Source organism: Ictidomys tridecemlineatus, chromosome 7 (assembly GCF_052094955.1).
Source record: "Ictidomys tridecemlineatus isolate mIctTri1 chromosome 7, mIctTri1.hap1, whole genome shotgun sequence".
In the NCBI taxonomy this organism is placed as follows: domain Eukaryota; kingdom Metazoa; phylum Chordata; class Mammalia; order Rodentia; family Sciuridae; genus Ictidomys; species Ictidomys tridecemlineatus.
In genome coordinates, this window is record NC_135483.1 from 49,832,137 (window position 1) to 49,853,879 (window position 21,743).

General features: G+C 33.3%; 1 pseudogene; it reads left to right on the plus strand.

Annotated features, from left to right (window-relative positions):
• LOC101956009 (casein kinase I pseudogene) overlaps window positions 1-21,473 on the plus strand; it is a 100,444-nt pseudogene extending 78,971 nt beyond the window's left edge.
• The last annotated feature ends 270 nt before the right edge of the window (window positions 21,474-21,743 follow it).

Below are 21,743 nucleotides of genomic sequence, written 5' to 3' on the forward strand. Positions count from 1 at the left end.
TGGGATGTGGCTCAGTGGGTTAAGTGTTCCTGTATTCATCCTGTCATTAAAAAACAAAATTAAGGGGAGTTCTTCAAGTTGAAAGGAAAGGGATCAGCAACACAAAAACATATGAAAGTATAAAGTTCACTCATAAGTGAACAGTATTCTATATTTGCTTCTAAATTAAAATAAAACAGATCCATTTTTTAAATTTATGTGATTTAAAAGCAAGTTTTGTTTAAATTGGGTAAACATAAAAATAACATGTCTTTAAAATTCCTAACACAAGTTTTTCTAGGTGATCAGACAATTAATAGAGAGTTAATTTCTATAAAATATCTAGAATGTAACATCCAATACTTCTAGGGTTTTTCTTCAACAAGAAAATAAATGGCTAATACTTTTAACTATGCTCATCTAATACCTTGGTTTTCACATTTAAAAATAAGTGAATTAGATTTAGCATAAATGGGATTAATCATAAATGTTTTTGCTACCAAAAGATTTTGACCCTTTCATTGGGTTATATTTCCCTGTTTCTTCACATGTCCCTAAATTTTGTATTGTTTAGAATCCAGGCATTAAACACATTTACCTCTTATAGATTTACAAACCAGCTTTGTGCAGGAAAATTTCCTTACCAGTCAACCCAGCTAAAGTTTCTTGGTGACTTTCAAACTACATTTGTGTACGCATCTTCTTTGGCCTTATTTATATACATTCTCAATTAAAAGGATTTATAGTTTTTTATTTTTAGGAGATTGTAATTTCTTTTCCGTTCACTTCTGTTATGGTTTGGATATCAGGTATTCCCCAAAGCTCAAATGTGAGACAATGCAAGAAGGCTTAGAGGTAAAATAATTGAGTTATGAGAGCATTAACTCAATGAGAGAATTAACCTTCCTGGTGGGGATTAACTGAGTGGTAACTGAAGGCAGGTAGCATGTGGCTGGAGGAGGTAGGCATTGTAAGTGTGCCTTTCAGATTTATATTTTATATCTGGTGACAGTTGAGTCTCTCTCTGCTTCCTGGTGTGATGTATTGAAACACTTCTATCCAACACACTCTTCCACCATGATGTTCTGCCTCACCCAGAGCCCCAAGGAATGGAGCTGACTGTCTGTGGACTGAGACTTCTGGAACCATGAGCCCTCAAATAAAGAAATCCTCCTCTAATTGTTGTTGTCAGATTTTCTAGTCTCAGCAGTGAGAGTGCTGACTAAAACAACTTGTCAGTCTGAAGTATTACAGATTCTCTGGAGTTGCTGCAAGTTGCCCATCTCTTTCCTTGTTAGGAATTCTCATGTTCCTAGAGTATACCAAGTAATATCAGCACTTTTCTTTGGAAAGACAGAAACATGTTCCTCAAGGCAGTTCCTGAAAAGGGGAATTTTAAGCACATGTTCTATTAGTCTCTTTCCCCACTCTATGAAAGAATCTGCCAAACTGTATTGGTCTCTATCTTTGGTCCTCTTTGATACAGAAGAAATACACACAGATCTCTTTTGTTCTCCGAAGAGCACTGATGTGTATATTGTATTATCTTGTAGAATTTTGAAACAGGTGAAATAGAAATCAATTTTTGGGATCACTTTGAAAAGCCAGAAATTTGGACATATGTTCCAAGTAATTTTCTCTCTAGGGAAAAACTGATAGTTGGACTTTTTTCTTTCAAGTATTCCAATGGAACTGAGGGATATGATTACAGAGAGTGAGTGTGTGCTAGTCCAAACTATCATCTTAGATATCCTCAGTGGTTTGCAACCTGCTGCTCTTTACTGTCAACATTCAGACTCAGGCAAAAAAGAAACCTGTCCCTAGACAGTACCCTAAATATGTAAACATTGAACCTATGTTTCAGACTTCCCCTCCAGGGGAAGTCAGTATCAGTCATGTCAAGCTCACTCAGACAGAGAGACTAGCACAAGTCAGTTTGCACAATTCCAAGTAATCATCTTTGTCTTCCGTGGTCCATTATGTGAGAAACAGAAAGTCCAGTAGTCCATTTTTTAGAATACTGTAGTTAGCCTTAACTGGGTCCAGTTATAGTTATTTTAAAAAATAATAACCTCTCCCTTTGTCCACTCCAATTGTAAAATTAGCTAATCATGCAGATTGTACCCCAGAGCTCCTTCATTCCTGTCAAAGAGCAGCACTTCATTAGGGATAAAAACAGGAGGACTCCCTGACCGTGTTCCAGTAACAAGGAGTAACTGCCTTGCTCACATACTTTTAAGAGAGCTTAACTTTTTGTGGCACCTCGATATTTCTAAAATTTTGGTACCCATTGTGGAACTCCTTACATCACCTAAGTGTCATGTGGACCTCCGTTCTTAGAGGAGACATGCACCTCTGCCTTGTGGAGGTGGGCTTAGAGGAGGGGAGGAATCTACAATACTTGGGGCTGGCAATGGACCCCAAAATTGAAAGTGGGTCGATGCCATGTGATGAGGGCACAAGCAAGCACCTCAGTGACCATAGAAGTCTAAACATGGACCAAGGCAAGATAATATATTCTTGAACTTGACAGAAAAGTACTTCCTTGATGTTTGTGAAACACCAGAGGTTGTGTGAGTGCTACTGAGACTCTATTCAGAAAGAGATCACATCTAGGAGAACAAAATGTAAGAGCACACAGGGGCCCTGGAGTATACAAGAAACCTCCAACAAAGGGAGATTGAGTAGCAAAGGGAACAATTTAATTAAAGTAACCCAGAAGAAAAAAATGGGGAATAAAAATTCTAGGCCCAGTGACAGAGAACAATGGAAAGATCCCATATACAAATCTTCTCTTTTACTTTGAAGAGTCCTAAGCAGGGATATAAACAGTGGTAATAGGGGAGTGACTAACTCCCATGGAGGACAAGTGGCCTCCTAAACCTTTGATTTCAGTATCCACCATGCCTACCAGACTCCACATCTAACATTTCCAACTTTACAGTTCTGCCTTGTTTGAGTCATAATGTAAAAATCTGGGATAGGCTCTATTTTAATCTCTAAAGGGTTAAATCTAATAGTAAACATCTGTAGTTGTTGCCTTCTATAGTAGAGATCTAGTACATGCTAAAAAGCAACAAGATCTTTGTTTCCTGTCTGTTTTGTGTATGTCTGCACACCTGTGTGTTGTATGTTGTGTCTGCATACATGTTTTTGTCCATAGAGTATCAACAAAATATCAATTGTCCTATACATAAATAAGTACTCATAAATTTAATTAATGGATCTAAATCCCTTTTCAACCCACAAGATTTAAAGCTTTAACAGAAAGGACTAATTTAAACTGTAAGGATAAAAATGCCTTTGAAACTACTAACCCACATGTTTTTCTAGATGGCTAGCTAATCAGAGTTTTGTTCTCCTAGATGTGGTCTCTTTCTATTGAGTTTAAGTCACACTCACATAACCTCTGGTTTTTCACAACCACCAAGGAAGTATTTTTCTGTCAAGTTCAAGAATATATTATCTTGCCTTGGTCCATGTTTAGACTTCTATGGTCACAAAGGTGCTTGCTTGGCCCTCATCACATGGCATTTGGTTTCTCTAAAATGTTTAAAGCACCATGTCCACTGCTTCTAAGTATTTTCTTTGGCAGAAATAACTAACTTAAAATGTTAACTAGACTTGTTTGATAACATGGCATTCCTGGGTAATCTAAGTAAAAAATGGGTAAATTAGTTTTAACATAAATAGGATTAATCTTCATAAGACATCTGATTAGTTTATAAAGTTTAAATACTAAAACATCAACTAAGTATAAATTAGTCTTTAGCTTCTTGAATTCCATAGGATAACATATATTTGAGTCTATTAAATGTGTTTTTATAAGTTGGTAATTTTTTGTGAAGGGAGTTTAAGATGGCTTATTGTGGGGTCTTAATGTAAAAGCAATGTCACTAAGAATTAAAGTTCTCATAGATGTAATTATATATGCATATAAAAGGTTCAGTTGTATTTTGATTAAAGTGCTTTAAAGAGTATTTTATTTAATTAATAAAGAAGTAAGTTTTGTTCAATTGAGAGAAGATAGAACTCCTATAATGCAAAGGGAAAACTAACAATGGTTTTATGGCTTCTAGTAAAAGGCATTTTGATCAGAATACATGCAAGAAAAATATTAAGAAAAATCTTGGGGCTAAAAATGTTGGAATCTATATAATCTAATCTAACCAAAGGGACTCTCTGGTTAACATTGGCAATGGGGAACTCAATGTCGATGGCATTGTGATAATAATAAGGTATATAGGTCAGGCTCAAAAATATCCTGTGCTCCAACCTCTTGAATGCCACCTGGAAGAAAAAAGATTAAGTCACAGTTTTTGTATATGTCTGATCTCTCTCCGGGGACGAACTTTGTTGTGTAACTTAAATGCAGAGGTAAGATTCATGAGGCTTGTTTCAATATATAAATTTAAGAAAGGGTCTGAGTCTAGAAAAGATAAAAGAAAAGAAAGCTATAATTATGAATATATATTCAATAAGAAAAATTAGAAGGTAAAGGAAAAGGGTAAAAACTGGAGAGTAAAAGGATGAGAAATATTTGGTGTGGTAAAGTAATATTCTTGTGCTAAAGTTTGAGATTAAAGAGAAGACAAAACTAAGGATGAAAACAAGTTGTAAAATGTTTAATTTTCAAAAGGTTTATGGAGGTAAATCCCAAAAAACCTTGTGGATGTGATTACATTGTCTATAATTAACACTATCAGTTAAGGTGATTGGAATTTTAGTGTACTGATAGGAAGCAAAATCTGAGCACTGATCTGCTCTTATCTTCAAAATGATTTTCTTGTTTGTGTTAGGTTTCATTACTTTAGGAAGCTAGGTCTTAAAGGAATTGGTGTTTGTATCTGTTTTAAAGTCTTTTAAATAATTACTTAATACCTGGTTAAATAAACAATGTTATTTTAGGTAATTATACTATAGTTAACACCATAAATATATGTGACCAGAGATATGCATTCATCTGAGAACCATGTTCATAGCCTTATCCGAATGTTATGTTAAATGTTTGTAAAATGAAAGTTTATGTAGGTTTACTTGCAAGATAATTAATACATTCTCTTTTTATGTACTACATATGATATAAAAGGGCCACATTGTCATTGAAGAGTTGACTTGCATTTGAATGCTTTGACTAAGTCTATTTCTCATCATTAACACTGCTTCCTAAATGTATGAGAGATTTAAGAATATTCTTTGATTTTTGCTAGTACTTCTAACCCGTACAGATCTGTGATTATTGTTACTATACACTATAAATTCTATATTTTACTTCAAAATTTAAACTTAGTTAATGTAAAGACATATGTGTAATTTGTCACTTGCCATTACTGGTTTCTTTGTATATTAGATCATTCATGTTCTTCAAGTACATAAGCCTTTTAAAAAGTAAAGTTTAGGAGAACCCTTTATCAAGTTGATGTTCTCCAAACTAAAATTGTCTTGTAGCAATAGTCTCCTTCAGTTTTATATAGAAAAAACAAAGTTTTTTTTTCATATTTCAGATATAATGTGGTATTTTGTTATTTGTCGAGAGCTCCACCTTACCTGAGATAAGTCTCCATGTCTCACCTTACTCCAGGCTAGGTTGGCTCCAAAGTAGGCTAGACTTAAGTTTATTGAAAGTTGTATTGAAAAGATAGATTTTTGTTGCAAATATTACTGGCATTTAAAAATAACCAACAGATATAATACAAAAGTAAGTAAAGATTTGGGTAAAGTATAAAAGATATATAAAATTATAAGAGTTTTAAAAGAAAATAAACTTTGTGAAGGATCTTATATCTGATTGAATTAATAAATTTATTTGTCTTTGTGGAAGCAAAATAGATACCAAAGATTTATTAGTATTATTATAGAAAAACTTCAAAGCTATTATACAAACTAAATATGTTTTTGGTCTTGTTAATTTATTTTTGATTTTTCTTATAAAACTTTAAACTTTGCTTGTTACTTTTGAAGAAGTACTTCCTTCTAACAGGACAACCTGAGCTAATTTGATATAATAAGCCATCACCTAAATGAAAAGGATAACTCTAAAATTGTAGATATTAATGTTACTGGTGAAACTCACCTACTAGATGTTTTAAAGCAAACTTGAAAACCCAAGGCAAGGAAGTAAAAGGTCCAAGTATAATGTAGCCAATGTTTTGGCCCTTGCTCTCTAAGCTCAGCTAAGACCCAGGGAACATAAGCCACTTGACCTCCTGATGGGGGGATCAAACGGATTCTAAAGAACAGGAAACCAAGCAGTGCACGTTCTACAGAGAAGAGGGTCATTGAAGAGGAAAATGTCCCTGATGCTTCTAAGGGAAGCCACATGTGATCATCAAAACCCTGACTCATCCTGGGAAATGGCACAACTGGTAGAGGAAAAGCTAAAGAAGCCAAGAGGCTTCTCACAACATCCCAAGAGTGATCCATGACAATTCTCAGCTGACTGTAATGGTAGAGAAGAAGGGGGTTAATTTTGACCAACTTGGTCTTAAACACCTGGCAGGAGAATATAATCAAAACACATTCATACTTGGATATTTAAAAGGCAAGACAATGGTTATTGTACTTGAGATGTATATTTATCATTTCTTCAAAAAGTAAGTAAAACTAGGAGGTAATAAAGTAAGGGGCTTTATATAGGAGTGCCTGATAAATATCAGAAAAAGCTCTATCAGAGTGACAAGTTTTTTTCTGAGTTCATTTGAGACCTATCTGTGTTTTTTTTTTCCTTGTTTTGGGACGATTATTATGAACAGTGACTCAGACTCCCCTTCTGGACTTTACAATTCATCACTTCCAGCCTGGTAACTTGATTTTAATAAAGACCTGGAAAGAAGTCAAGTTTCAGCTGGGCTGAGAAGGACCTAACCAAGTGTTCCTAATCATCGAGATGGATATCCAAACTGCTAAAAGGAAGAAAAGTCGTTACCATGGGAGATTTCCACCTCAAATGCTTAGGATGGATGACAATAACAAATGGTACAATGAAAATGAAACCAAAAGGTTTAAAAAGAAAAAGAGAACATTTATGAGAAACAAAAATTCTGGTGGTCAATATTATATATAGTATTTAGCCTTAATTGGATCCAATTATACCCATTTTCATTTTATCACTTCCCTTGTCGACCCCAAGTTTAAATTTAGCTATTTGAATAGATGGTGCCACAGAGTTCCTCCAGTCAGGGGAAGGGACAGCTCTGAATTAGGGATAAAAGCAGCCTGGACTGTCTTCGAAGGCATGCTTCCTAGCCAGGTTCCAGTGCCACACATTCCCAATAGGAATAAATGTCTTGCCAACAAACTTTCGAGCATATGCTTGATTTTTTTTTACAACACCTTAGTATTTCTTTCATTTTTTAAATATATTTTTTCTTTGTTCTTATTAGTTATACATGATAGTAGAATGTATTTGGACATATTTTACATCTATGGAGCATAACATCTCATTCTTCTGGTTGTATATGATATAGAATTACATTGGTCTTATAATCATATATGCACATAGGATAGTAATGTCCAATTCATTCTACTATCTTTTCTATTCCCATTCCCCTTCCCTTCTCTTCATTCCCCTTTGTCTAATCCAAAGCACTTATATTCTCTCCGCCCCCTTACTATGAATTACCATCTGTATATCAGAAAACATTTGGCCTTTGGTTTTTAGGGATTGGCTAATTTCACTTAGGTGATATTCTCCAGTTCAACCATTTACTAACAAATGCCATAATTTCATTCTTCTTCATGAATGAGTAATATTCCATTATATATATATATATATAATATAGTGGTATATGTGATATATATCACATATACCACATTTTCTTTATCCATTCATTTGTTGAAGGGCACTTATGTTGATACCATAGTTTAGATATTGTGAATTGAGCTGTTATAAACATTGATAAAATATGATCAATGAACAAATATATGAAAAAAAGTTCAACATCTGTAGAAATTAGAGAAATGCAACTTTAAACCACAGTGAGATTTAATCTTATTCTAGTCAGAATGGCAATTATCAAGAATACAAGTAACAATAAATGTTGATGAGGATGTGGGGAAAAAATTACACTCATAACATTGCTGGTGGGACTGTAAATTAGTGCAACCACTATGAAAAGCAGTATCCAGTTTCCTCAAAAAAACTTGGAATGAAACCACCATCTGATCCAGTTTTCCTACTCCCAAAGGACTTAAAATCAGCATACTACAGTGAGGCAGCCACACCAATGTTTGGTAGCACCTTAGTATTTCAAACTCTAATGTGGATCTCTTTTATTCAAGCACTTAGTTTCAGGAAAGAGAGAAGCCCATGTTTCAGGCAGATTTCAACTAGAAAACAGTGAATGTCAATATGGAACAATCTTCTCTTTCTTTCCCTGCATGGCAGTTGGGAGCTGGGAGTTTCCTTATGATTTTGTCTTGCTATTATGAGGGGACAGATGAAGGCAAGCAGATGCCATGGATTTTCCTAACAGCTTCCCTGCGGCTGGTTTCATAGTCACATGGGCTATAGAAGCCTTTTAACTGTTGTCTGGATTTCTCACAAAGGAAAATGGATTATGTATTGTTTGTGAATTTTTGTTGAGTCAGTGTCTTTGGAAGGAAGAAGGCTTCCTATTTTTCCATTTCGCTGACATCACTATTACTTTCTACTCTTTTGAAAACTTCTAAAAACTCTCTGTAAATGAACTCTGTGCTTTTTTAAGTTGTACCAGCCCAGAGGTCATTCAGTGTTTTTCTGTAAAGGTCCAGATAGTAAACATTTTAAATTTGCTAGTCAATGACTTCTATCACTACTACTTAATTCCCAACAATTCAACCTGGTTGCAATAGCATTAAAACTATGAGACAATACAGTAACAAATAAGTTCATCTGTGTCCAATAATAAAACTTATTTTTGAGTAAAATTTGAATTTCACATTCCTTTTATGTGTCATCAAATCCATTTTTTTCTTTTCTGTACATTTTTTACTATTTAAAAGTATAAAATTCTTCCTAAGTCTGTGATAATTACCTGATCAATTTGCTTCGTAAATCAAATTGTTTGGTGACCCTCGCTTTTGTTGAAATCTTATCACTGATTTAATGAACCACTTGTTAACTCATTTATAAACTCTTAGAGAAAAGGAGTTTTACTCTTTATTGATATTTTTCTCTTTAACTATTGAAAGAAATAAAGAAAGTGCATTTGTGATTTAAAAAAATTCATTCATAGTGGAATAAACAGAAAACCCATGCCAGTGGATAACACCAGAGCTAAAAAGAAAACTGTTAATGTTATTAGAGTGTAGGCTACTGCTATTCCAAAACTATTTCAACTACTGCTTTATACAGGACTACCATTAGAGGCATGTTTATTCTCTATGTTTACGTGCAATTTAAATGTTATTAATAAAACAGCATTCTCCCAGTGGAAAATGCTGAGAAAATTGTGCCAAGGAACAAAGAAGAGCTGAGTTCAAAACAAATTAGTCAAAGGATTTTAAATGATGCTCTGCATTGATTTGTCTCTTAAGTTCTCAGAGCCTATCAATTTAATTCTTTCAACCTAGCAAATTGGTCTTTTGCTTTATTTTTCAGTCTTTCCACAGGGAAAAATAGCAAATGTGAGAGGGAGAGAAAAGAGAGAGAGAGTAATTAAACTTTAATAGCCTACATGACTCTTTAACTCTTTTACTTTTCTAATATAATGGAGAACAATAACATAGCTCTGATGCTTTTTTATCTGTTAATTGATACCATTATATTCGTAGTTACTGGCTGTTTCAAAGCATTTGTTTGATGAGGTTTTATTTTTTTTTATCTTTCTCTTCTTTAATGGAATAAGTGGTGAAGATTTTTTTCTTATTCTTCATAAATATTAAAATACATTGAGACAGAGAATATTAACCTATGCATCTTATCCTTGGATACACTAGCTCTTTACAATAGCATCCATTTATGAAAGTGATTGAGTTTTCCAAGAAAGCACTTCATGTGCCTGAAATTCTCACAGAATGTCTTATAGTCAAAGCATTTAAGAGTATATCTTGGCTACAAAAATTTGAATAAGTGGAAAACACAATAAGCATCCATTTTCCAAATCACCAGCACAGAAAATATTACCCAGCCCTCAAATACATCTCTTACAGGAAGGTTGAAAAAATCTTAAAACCTCATTCTCAGTATTTTGTGCCAACATAATTACTTCTAAAGAACAGACATATTAGGCAAACTTTTTCAAAGGTAGGAAACAAATCATACTTTTCTGTCTATAATGCCTCTATAATTTTATAGGTGTTAATGATATATTTGTAATCCTCCCTACTAGATCATTTGTTCATGTTATTACCTTTGCCCTTGATACATATCTATAATAAAGATGAAGCAACTGAAGGGGCTTAAATATCACTGCCCTAGATTGTTTAGAATTATGCTCCTTCTTAAGACTGGCTAAAAGATGGAGTAGTGACGTGTGGGTTTTGACACATATTACTTAAACATTTTCAGCTTGCCTTTTTTCTCCTTACTATATTTTTCTACCTGTCTTCTGAGCTTTTTCTTCTACTTTGTAAATTAATTTTATGGTAGCATTATAGTTATCATAGTAGTTGGGTTAAAATTAATACATTCAAGGAATTTAATTTTCCTCTGAATTTTTTTCAATCTCTGCTTTTGATTTCACTTCCATCACCTCTTTAAATGTTTCTTTTTAAGTTCCAAAGATAATCGGACAAATTATTTACCTTGTCCTTAAAAATGTGTATTTATTCTATTTGACATTTCTCATCTACCACCCATTTATCCTTCGCTTTCCTTCTCTTTTTTTGTAACATTAAAACCATGCTGCATTGCTTTATAATTGCCCAGAGATGAAGGATGGATGAATTACAAGTTCATGTAAAGAATAGAATATTCCAAGCTAATAAAGATTCTCCTATGAGCTAAGAATTTTTTGTCTGTGGTTTTATTAATTTTTAGTCTCCCTGAAGAATGGAGATAGGCATGATTATCATGGTTCACCATGCTGTTTCTCTTCTCCCTAGTAGCACAGGAGCATATTCATTTGATTCCTTATTTTGCATCCCCTACACTTTCTCAAGGCATCTCACTTTTGAGAAGTGTCAATCATTAAATGCTTTTCTATAAGAAAAGATTTAGGAAATTATTTTGATTTCTTTCTGGAGGAATCTCCAGGTGAATTTTTTTTTGCCATATTTTCCGAATTTATGGCTTGTCATCTACTTTGGTAGACATACAATCCCCAGCATGATTGTATTTGGGTGTGTGTCCCTTGAGAAGTATATAACCTATAAGTGTGATGTTCTCATGCATGGGATCAGCGTCCTTATAAGAATAGGCCCTCTCTCTACCATGTGAGAAAAGAGCAAGGAGACAGCAGAATGCTACCTGGAAGAAGGCCCTCACTAGAAGTTGACCATGATGGCACCCTGAACAGGAACTTCCAAACTCCAGAATTATTAGAAATTAATATCTGTTGTTTATAAGCCACCCAGTCTATGATACTGCATTGTAACTGCCCAGACTAAGACAGCATCACAGGGATCTTCTAATATATTTTGTTTCTCTTCTATTTTTCTGCAAATGCTTTTTTTCCTAAAAGCAAATGTGCTACATTAACTGCACCATGAAACTACAAGTTCTTCCCTTTGCTTTTTGACACCAATGTTGGGGCTATTTTTTATCTAAATTTACTGTAACTTATTTTAGATATCATTTGATTTCAAGGAAATGAAATATTCCCAGTTTTTCAAACTCCAGAATCTATCACTAGTTTACCCAAAGGACTTGAAAATGTCTTATTTTATTTAATATTTGACTTTTTATTTGATATTTAATGAGACTAATTAAAATCTTAAGATAAGCAGGAAATACAGAAAAGTTGGGTTTCCAAACTGTGATTCAGATTGCTGTTTCGGCTAGTGTTTAATGCTTTTAACAATTTAATCTTCCAGAGATGTATTTCCGGAGATGTACTTCTGCTTCAAAAATATACCGCTACATTCTTCATAGCAGCTTGCAAAACTATTGTTTATCTAATCAAAATAATAATATGCAATTCATTTTTTCTGATGGATAAATTGAAGCAGAATACAAAATGAAAAGGATGATGAAAGCTATAATTTGACCACAGATTTACATAATTTAATTGCCAAAGAGTAATTGCTTTAGAGGATTCTCTAAAGATAAGAGGTTCATCTGCATATGTCCCTTAAAGCACATAGGTAGTCACAAACTAAAATGAATAATTGAAAATAAATAATTGCTTTAAAAGATACAACTTTGGAGTAAAATATTAAATAATTCAATGGCGTGTAACATATGACATATATAAATTACCCATAAATAACCTTCCTTGTAAATAGTCTGAAAAAATTAATTTTTATTAACACAAAGATCTGTATTATGCTTTCAATAACCTGATAGCAATTTTTTAAATTTTTAATTTGTTTTAATTAGTTATACATGACAATAGAATGCACTTCTATACTTTGATGTATAATACATAGATGGGATATAATTTCTCATTTTTCTGAGTATACGTATTGTAGAATCATATTGGTCACACAGTCACATACATACATAAAGTAATAATGTCTGTTTCATTCTACTATCTTTCTTATCCCCACATCCCCTGCCTTCCCCTCCTTTCACTTCTCTCTACCTAATCTAAGGTAATGCTATTCTTTCTTTTTTTTTTTGCATTACAATTCTTAATATACATATATACCACAATTTTGTATCTCTGTTTGTATATAAAGTATGTTGACATCCAATTCAAGTTTTAATACATGTATTTTGTATAATGATGTTCATCACATTACACATTCCCCTTACCCCCTTCCCTTCCCTCCCACCCCTCGTTGGAGAAGATAATGCTAAGTGAAGTCAGCCAATTCCTAAAAAAACAAATACCAAGTATTTTCTCTGATATAAGGAGCTTGACTCATAGTGGGAATTGAGAGGGAGAGCATTGGAGGAATAGATGAATTCTAGATAGAGATAGCAATTTTTGTTCTATTATTAGTTAAACTTTCTTTTTTTAAACTTTATTTAATGATCAAAATAATTAAGTCTATTTAACCTATTTGGTCAAAAGATACTATCAATAAATGAATTGCTAAATATACTTGGTTAACAAACTCATATTTAATTGTCCACACAGGTACCTCCTTTAAGATTCCACTTTTAATGCTCTTTCTCAGAAGCAGACTACTTTTAATAATACGTTTTGTTTTAAATTTAATGAAAATACCCACTAATCAACATTTGAGTTTGTACCAATTGACTTTCTAACAGAACTCAGAAAGAAGCTGATGGTCTTTAAAGTTATACAGTAGCCTAAATGTAAAATCCTAATAGTCCTGTGGTATGTCACAGCCTATTTTATATTACAGTTGTTGTACTCATGCTTTATTTCCTCTACTAAGCTCAATTCTTTGAGGCTGGGGTCAGGTTTAATTAATTTTCATATAACTCGGGGTGCCTCCCATAAAGCTTGGCACATAAGAGTCACTTAGAATATGCTAATTGATTTTCATGTTTATGTCCTACCGAGTTCAAACTGTTCAACAAATCAGTTACCAAATTTTACTTGAGATCTGCCTCAGGAAAAGAGCAATCTTAAACTTATGGTTACAGATAAACACATTTATAGTGGTATCACGGGAGTTAAAAATTCTTGAGTGCAATTAGGAATAGTTCACCTCTGGCAATCAACATAGTAAGTCTACAAAAATGTCTCAATTATTGGCATTAAGGCCTTTGATCCTCCTGCGTCTTGATTTCAAGGCTGAACCACACTGGCATTGATTGGCAGGAGCTCAGGAGAAAAGGAAAGAAAGGTGCTTGCTCTTTAAACAGCAGGATTTCTCTGCTGGGAATAGCTCACTGTGAAGTTTGTGTTCTTGGTCTTTGTCCTTTATGGATGAACTATGGTAACTTCCAGAAATAAGGGCTTTGAACATATATTAAATTTCTCAAAAACATCACACAAGTCAGATTTTTTGAGATTTTAATCTATTCCTTTCTAGTTAAGTTGTTGCTATTCAGGGAAAAACAATGTGGGGTGTTGCTGATGAAATGGCTAAAGTTGACATTTGAAACAGATGGAATATAAATAACTTAAATCTATAAAAACAATCTTTCTTTAAAACTCAGAAAAAAGGCTGATGATTTTTAAGGCCATGTGAACAGCAGAGCTTCTAGTTGTGTGTGGCTTATCACAACCTGTTTATTGTTTATTATTGGTTTATGATAGCTTTATTTAGTTTAATACTTATGACTAATAATAATAGCATTCCAAAGTAAGTAGACAAGATTATAATAAATGAGGATATTGAATTATCTGAACCAGGGCCTCATGCATGCTCATAGTGTTTTTTGTGTTAAAATTATTATAACCTATGCCTTATTACTTGTATTAAACTGAATTTTCTAAGCCCAGAACCACATGTGTCAGAAGATCAGAGCTCTTATTTTGTGTACTTGTTCTATTTACCTAAGTTGAACTATCCTTCTCCAAATCCTTCTTCCTGTACAGGAGCAGGTGATGAGAGAGCTGGGAGGTACAGGGAATCCAGAACCATGTTGTTTTTAAATATTAAAATTAATATTTACAAATCTAATGATTTGGCTTTCACTAGCAAATCACTAAAATAGTTTCATTTTTAGAATAAATTTCTTACTGTATTTGAGATGTGTTCATATAACAATTTCAAACATAGGTACAGTATGTTATATGGTGTACCAAATAAAAGAGAAGATGAACAGTGTCAGTTAGCAACATCACACAATAGAGTGTATATTGCAGAGTTCCAAAATTTTTTGGAAGTTTTGTATTAACCAAAAAAGTTGAAAATTGAAAAATAAAAGGAAGACACACACGGTCAGGTATGGTTTGTATTCTTTTATCTTAGTTCTGCAATAGAACTCAGCTAATCAGGGCTTGTGTTGTGGCTCAGAGGTAGAACACTGGCCTAGCACATGCAGGGCTCTGGGTTCTATCCTAAGCACCACATAAAAATAAATAAAATAAAGATACTGTGTCCAACTACAACTAAAAAGTAAATATTAAAAAAAAGAAGAACTTGGCTAATCACTCACTAATCACTACCTTGCTCTGGTTCTTCAAGTTTAAAAGAAATTTTATCTTCTATGAATTTACTAAAATTAAACCAAAGCCACTGATTTATGGCATCAACTATTCTTAATTAGTAGATAATGTAATATCCACATTTATTATAATCTTATTTGTTTACTTTAGTAAGTTCTGATTTTTATTAGTCATAAGTATTATACTAAAGTAATTTCTATCCTAATACATGATAAGAAAGGTTGATAGTCACACTTCTTAAAGCAGATGCTTTTTGTCCATGTATTTTAATAATAACAGTACTTAAAATAGATTCAGTAAATCTGCAAATAAAATTATTTTCACATTGTTACCTGTGTATTCAAGCCTCAAGGAAAATTGTCATGTAATGAAACATCTTCCCCATGACATTGAAAATCCTTTACAAATTCTGTTATAAAGCCTGTATTATCATTGTGTGGTACGTGACAATGTGATAATGACATTTACTTCCAGGTGAAAAGTCAAACAGAGAAGACTTCAAAGTATATGCCCATCTCCAGTATGCAAATCAGGGTCCAATTAAGATCAATCACATTTACTTACAGTGTTTCCCTTCACTTCTCTTGACACTTTGCAGCCAATATGTAGTTTGGATTATTGAGTCATAATTTTCTGATATAATTTCTGATTATAATTATTTTAAATGATTTTTATATGTCCAGAAATTATTATTAAAAACAAAACAATAAAATCCAATATCATATATTATGGGTTAAACTTTTATTTTAGATAATAATTTTCTTTCTTTTGCTTTTGTTTTCATCAGCATTGGGGATCAAACCCAGGACTTTGCACATGCTAGGCAGTCTTTACCACTAAGCTATACCCTTAGTCCCATGAATATATTTAAAGAATGGATTATACATAAAACAAAACTTGGGTCACAATTGATTTGAATTTAATTTAATTTCAGAAAACATGGCTGTTACCATTTTTAACATTATGATTAAGTAATATTGAAATTAGTAGTATTGGTCAAGGAAACTATTCCTATGAATAAGAAGGAAGATTTTTAATTTGTGTACTACATGAAAATTTCAGGATTTCTCAGAAATCAGTTATGCAACATTTCATGACTAAAGAAAGAGTTTGAACAAAGGTGAAAATAATATTTCCATTTTTATATGAAGTGTATACATACAAAGCATCCTTTCCTACATTTTTTAGATTGAAATAATGCCAAATGTAGTATAAGTACATTTTTTTGAGTCACTTATCAGTCCAAGGCTGCACAACAGTAGAAAGCTCTTGACATGTAATAGTACCAAGGAACTTGTTAGATAGATGTAATCATGTGATGGGTAAACAAAATGCATTTTATATATATATAGAGAGAGATACACAACACACACACACACACATATATATACACATACACACACACATACATACACACACACATAAATAGTTCATTGATGTTTCCTAAATCAATGAATTTTTTAAATGCAGTACAAAACAAAACTCTCTTATCTTTCTTTTTAAATATTTAATTAAAATATTGATATTAATCTTTAAAGGAAATTCAGAACATTTGAAATTTATTTAATTGAAATTATTTCTGTGGCCCTGCCTATCTGCCTTCTGATTTCTTTAATACAGAGGACAACAGACTTCTCCTTTGGCTTAAGTTTTAGTGTTACTTTTATGTCATTAGCAATTCCCGGTTTGATTAGTTTGATGGTCAAAATTATACAGTAATAGTTTAACTTCCTAGTTTCTGGAAAGAGTATATGTCTCATAGTACACCAACAATATTACATATTCTGCATTTTTCTGGACTTTTACTTCAGAAAGCTTATATCTTATTTCCCTAATCTCTATTACTGTTTGTCTCCCTCCTTTGGATTTATCCTAGAGAATAAGGTTAATGGTGTCTGACATTTTCTCTCACACTTCAGGTCTGAAATATTTTTGTAACACAAATCTAAAGCATCAGCAATCATGATCATATATATTCTCACAAAGTTAATTTCCATTTTGTAGCGAAAATTTACCATCGCTGTCTTATTTAAAAGATAGCATAGCATTGCAGCACCTAATTGAGATTAAGCATTTGCATTTTCTTGGTTACTATCGAATTTGAGCATCATAAATATATATTTTGCTGGCAATACTGTATTTAACACTGCCTATTTACTTAATAGTTTGTCTCGTCAGCATTTAAAGTTCCTTGTATGTCAGTCCTTTGCCCTTTGTCTTATGACTATGCCCTTATCCATCTCTTATGCATTTCTGTGTTTGTGATGACTTTGGCCAGACCGAACATTTATCCATTTCCAGTTTTAATGCCCAGTGTTAAAGACCACTAGATGTGCTTTCTTCCTATGAATTATAATGCCAGAATCAACTGTCCAAGAGCTGTAAAAAGGAAGTATTTCTCAAAATAGCCCATTAACTTGTCTCCCACACTCTGATATACTTCTCTTGCAAAAAAAACACAGTAATATTTTCAGTGCAAGACTGAGCATGATGATCTGTTTTAGAATCCATCAGTGATGTTTCTCAGTGGTTGGGATAAAGGCCTGAGTCCACGACGTCATTCATAAAGCCTGAAACCTGATCAGAGCTCATGTTCCCCCTTCTTCCACAGGCTTTCCCTGTTTCTCTTGGCTGCTATCTGCTTTCTTCTGCTCCAGAGATTCTCTTCTTCCAACCCTTTTCCAGCCTCCAATTTAGTACTTTTTTGAGAAAGACTTCCCTTTTCTCTCACACTTGGATATGTCCCCCAGCAACATTCTCACAGCTCCATAGACTTTGCATCTCTTGCCCCAGTTGTGATTCTCTAATTATTCACAGAATTATATCTTAGTGAATGTTGGTTTTTTTTTCTAGTTTTTCAGCATTAAGAGGGCAAAAAGCATCATCTGTTTTGCTTACCCTAGAATCATTCTTATTGGCAGGAAGTCTAATACCCAGTCAATATTTAGTGAAATAAATAAAAGAATACTCAATATTATGGAACAAAGGACCAAATCAAATCAATAGTTCTCTATGATGCAGGAATGTTTAGAGACTTACATACAAGCTTGCATTCTAGCTTTCAAAGGAAGTGATACAGTTCAAACCCATATTCCCTTGGTTACAATTTCAAAAGCCTTCAGATCAAATTATTTTAGCTTAATTGATTTGCTAATAGGACTTGAACTAAACTGATATGAGATAACCCATGGCCTTTATTTGTTTCATATTAGGGTGAATATTCATACATAGTGTGCAGAGAATTGATTCATATATTATTTATCAACTGATTTCCTTTTTCAAAATCAGAAGCAAACAATTCCAACTAATTCATCAGATTCCCAGGATTTACAGTAAGGTATTCCAGACCACAAGATAGAATTGTGCAACTTTATGTACATGATGCCATTTGTTTTCTACTATCCATCTTAATATATCTTAAAATATCTCCAAGAAGTGTTCAAGGAAATAAATTTTTGTGGAAAGTGAAAAGACTGGTGGAGAGACTAGTGGATGATATGTCAAGGTCATTGTACTGTCATGTGTAACTAATTAAAAAACAACAAAAACAAACAAACAAACAAAAAAAGACTGGTAGAGAGTATGAGTTAACTTTTCACCCAGCTCTTAACCCACCAAGGATTTTGATAATAGGTCATGTACTTCTATCTCTGGAAGAAATATTTTCTTTATTAAACTATTTGATGTAGGTAAATGTTTCCATTTATGGTTAATACATTTTCAAACTGGACTTAGTTGTAATTTCTTATATTGCAATTGCTGTTTTTTTCTTTTTATTTGTCAACACTGGGAGGATCACTGTTCTTTAGGTATGACAGATTTTGAAGTTAGAATGTTCTTTGTCACAATTAAAGTTCATGTCTATGCAACTTAGAAAACTCAATCTTTCTTATCTATAAACAAATATAACTGATTTAATTTTTTGCACAAAGAAATTAAGAAAATATAGGATATATAAACATTTCTCAAAAATTTTGTAATTAAGAAGATAGTTATAAAAAGAAGCCCATCTTATCAATAAGGTATCTCTATTATGTTATTTATATTGTATTGAAATAAATGATGACTGCCAAAAGCTTAGGCCATTTCAGAAAATCAGATTGTTATATTAAATGGATTCTGTAATAAAAAGCTATTAGATTCAAATTCCACTTTTGCTTCATTAATATACTCATAAAAATATTTAAAATAAGGGAAATGTAGTATAGGGCAAGAAAATAATGTTATTGATGAACAAGTTGCCATGAATCACAAAGAATTTTTTTTAAAGAATCTGCAGCCATCAAAGCACTAAGAAAGAATACAATTCATCCACGTTGAAAAGTCTGATTCTGTTTACCTCTGGAATTCAAAAGCAATAATCCAGAGAATTCGGTCAGGTTTCAGTCATGGATTGTCCCTTTTGAATTCCAGAAGTAAACAAAATCAGACTTTTCAACATGGATGGATTGTATTTTGTAATGGGAGATATAGTAATGTAAAAGGAAATGCCCATGTGAGTCTTGCTATAGAAATGAACTATCAAGTCATAACAGGTGGGTTTGAATACTGCATCTGCTACTTACCACCTTCATACTACGGCAAGCAGCCTTTCTGTTTCCTTATCTGTGGCAATGGTATCTCCAAATCACAGGGTTGATTTTATATTCAATGACATAGAACAAAGAAGTTTTTAAAATATGATTGATACCCAAAGATGTTATCTGTACATATAAATTAAATATGTATGCCTATTAATTAAAGCAATACTATTAAACAGTATAAATTCAAATTTAGTTTGATCACAGAGATTTAGTTATGCCAAGTATTCACTCTGATTCTAAGTGCATATTCCTATAAAATATATTTACAACTCTTATTAAAGACCACTAGTCAAGGATTATCTTTAAGTTATTCTGTGTGACAAAAATCACATGTGGATAAAATAATTAAAATATTTATTGTACTTAAATTCTTCTGTCTAGTATCATTCAATTTGCTCAAACATCAGGTACCCACAAGAGAAAAGACATGTGAAAATCATATACTAATCTAATAAAAAAAATAAAAATACTAAATACTTATCTATGTTACATTTAATGTACTAAGGTCCTAATAATGATACAGTTGTCACTATTTAAGTCATATGTTATGCTATGTTGAAATATATTCAGTTAAATTAAATGAAGTTAAATTAAATGAAACATATGATGTAAAAGCAATTTGAACATTATGAGAAACACACTATTGGGTTCCAGTTCAAGATAAACCCATCCCCCTGAAGCTGCAGTAGCAAGATGGCATTGGAGACAGAGTGACAGGCCTGGCCCCAACTCAGCAGGCCGCTCTTCTCGTTGGCTGCCGCCCCGAAACATGACGCCTAGCCTAAGTCACTGGGAAAACTACGGAGAAACTGCTTTCTGGTCATTGTCGGAGAGATATATAAACTGTTCTGGAAGATCAGGGAAGGCTCCTTTGGGGACATTTATCTGGTGATGATCATCACCAACTGTGAGAAAGTGGCAGTGAAGCTAGAGTCTCAAAAGATTAGGCATCCCCAGTTGTATGACAGCGGACTCTGTAAAGATTCTTCAAGTGGTACTGTCCTGAAAAAGTGCTAGTCATGCTAGTCATGTGCTAGTCATGTGCTAGTCATAGACCTTCTGGGACCCAGCCTTGAATATCTCTTCTGTTCAAGAAGATTCTCAATGAAAACTGTACCTGTGTTAGCTGACCAGATGATCAGTAGAAGTGAATATGTGCATTCGAAAAATTTTATACAAGGAGGCATTAAGCTAGTGGATATTGGGCCGGCACTGTAAGAAGTTATTCCATATTGATTTGGGTTTGGCAAAAAATTATATAGACAACAAGACAAGGCAACACATACCACACAAGATAAAATCCTCACTGGCACTGTCCACTATGCTAGCAGGAATGTACATCTTGGTATTGCGCAGTCACTGAGATGACATGGAATCATTATGATATGTTTTGATGTATTTTAATAGAATTAGCTGCCATGGCAAGGACTAAAGGCTGCAATAAAGAAACAAATATATGAAAAGATTAGTGAAAAGATGATGTCCACTTCTAATGAAGTTTTAGATAAAGGGTTTCCTACAGAATTTACTGTGTACTTAAATTATTGTAGTGGGCTGTTCTTTGAGGAAGCCCCTGATTACATGTATGTGAGGCAGCTATTCCACATCCTTTTCAGTATCCTGAATCACCAATATGACTACAAGTTTGGCTGGACAATGTTAAAGCAAAGAGATGGATGGCAGGCAGCCTATCCAGCAGACCCAAGCCCCCATAGGCAAGCAAACCGACAAAAGGAGCAGTAAGGTGAAAGGTTTCTCAGCATCCCTTGAAGAACAAAAGAAGCAGAGCAGATGATTGGAGCAGCATTTGTTTCTCCCCAAATCTAGAAATTTTAGTTCATATGTACTCTAGTCAGTGGTTGTGGACTACCATTTACTTGATGTAAAGAACTTAATTTCAGTATCAACTGGCTCTGGCAACATTGTTGATGCTATATTACCAGTTGTATAGCTGCTCTAATTTTGAATATTAACTGAAGTAGTGAAATCTGTTGTCAGGTTTTGACCACACTTTTTTCAAGTGGAAAATTTAACTAAATTGGTTCAGAAATTGTGCATATGCATT